This window comes from Parus major, unplaced genomic scaffold (assembly GCF_001522545.3).
Source record: "Parus major isolate Abel unplaced genomic scaffold, Parus_major1.1 Scaffold391, whole genome shotgun sequence".
Taxonomy (NCBI): domain Eukaryota; kingdom Metazoa; phylum Chordata; class Aves; order Passeriformes; family Paridae; genus Parus; species Parus major.
The window spans coordinates 20,910-22,619 of record NW_015379306.1 but is presented as its reverse complement, the minus strand read 5'-3'; the positions used below and the strand labels follow the sequence as shown (position 1 = coordinate 22,619).

The 1,710-nt window shown below is 48.8% G+C and overlaps 1 long non-coding RNA gene across 1 annotated transcript in view; it reads right to left on the bottom strand.

The window, feature by feature from the left end:
• Window positions 1-6: 6 nt before the first annotated feature.
• The window catches only part of LOC107198984, a 13,655-nt gene continuing 11,951 nt past the window's right edge, over window positions 7-1,710 (bottom strand). Inside the window, exons 2-3 of the long non-coding RNA XR_004495694.1 lie at window positions 1,253-1,355; window positions 7-329 (exon numbers count right to left, since the gene is read on the bottom strand). This is a non-coding gene — a long non-coding RNA (uncharacterized LOC107198984). The remainder of the gene's footprint in view (window positions 330-1,252; window positions 1,356-1,710) is intronic.

The following is a 1,710-nucleotide window of genomic DNA, read 5'->3' as shown; positions in this document are numbered from 1 at the left end:
GTCCAGAGGGGTGTCCAGAGGGGTGTCCATCCTTCCCAGCCGTGCTCCAGGGCTGCTCCAGCCCCTTTCCCAGCCCCTCCTCTGGAGCTGCCTGTGCTGGCTGTCCCCTGCTCCGGGGCCCTGGTGCCTCCTGCTCGGTGTCCCTGTCCCCCCTGGCCAGCGGCTCCCCAGACAGGGAGCTCGGGGAAGCGGCTCCGGGATCCGCGTGTCCCACGGACTGGGAGTGCTGGGATGGACTGGGAAGGGCTGGGCCCCTCAGGGCTGCGCTCCCAGCGATGTGGGAAGGCTCTGATGGCTCCAGGGATGCTCCAGAAACATCCGGGATTCCTCTGGAAAGGGCAAGAAAAGTGAATTTCTGATCATTTCTCTGATTTCAACATCTCTGCCTTAAATCAGAGGCAAAAGAACATCAGGTGACAGCTGGGGGTCAGCAATATTCACACAAATACCCATTAATGCATCCCCTAAAGGGGCAAAAGGAACAAAGAAATATCAAAAATCTCCTATAAAGCTCAAAAATGATATCACAATAATATCAATTTCTACTTACTATAGCAATATTTTCCCATCTCTTTAGGACTGAAACATTTTTCACTGACACACTGCTATTAGTTAAATAAATTAAATATGCAGTATGTACTTACACATATCCCAGCTTGTCTATGAGTTTTTAATATAAATCACCTGCTCATTATATCATTATATATATCATTATAATAATTATTCTTTTAAAGGATATAAAAGCAGCCAGATCTCAGATAAGCAACAAATTCCTATAAAGCTCTAATACTCATATTGGGGATTGCTTAATTAATAGTTCCTTTATATTAAACATCCCATCAAACCCTAATAAATGTTATTCCATGCAAGCAGAGCACCTGGAAATGCAGGTGACAAAGCCTTTTAGTGAAACAGCTCTTTTTTTATGCATTTTAACCCCAAATTTGTATTGTAAATTCCACATTTTGCTCCAGCATACAGAAACCACAACACTGTCCGTGGACATTTTACTCCTGCAAACACAGAAACCTGATTTGTGAACCCAAAATTTCATTTTTGAAAGCTCCAGAGATGTTGAAGAGGGTGGAGCTCCTCATTTTCCCATTTTCCTGGGGTACCTCAGCGTGACAAGCTCAGAAGAGCCCGGGCCTGGTTTTCCCTTGCTCAGACTCTTCCAAAGGCAAAATCCCGAGGTTTTGTCCCTCCACACACCCCCAAATCCCAATTTCTGGGCCCAGAAAGCCCATCCCACCTGAGGGGAAGGAAATCCATCTGGGATCCCTGCAGGAACGTCTCGGCCCGCGCTGGGCTCAGCAGCAGGGGCAGGCACGGGGAGAAGCGGCTCTCCTGGAGATCTGGGAAAAACACCAGCAGGGCAGTGAGAGCCACAGCACAGCCCTGTATTCCCAAAGATCCCATTCCCAGAGATCCCATTCCCAGAGATCCCATTCCCAGAGACCCCAGCCCTGCATTCCCAGAGATCCCAGCCCTGCATTCCCAGAGATCCCAGCCCTGTATTCTCAAAGATCCCATTCCCAATGATCCCATTCCCAGAGATCCCAGCCCTGCATTCCCAATGATTCCAGCCCTGTATTCCCAAAGATCCCATTCCCAGAGATCCCATTTCCAGAGATCCCAGCCCTGCATTCCCAGAGATCCCATTCCCAGAGATGTCATTCCCAGAGATCCCAGCCCTGCATTCCCAGAGAT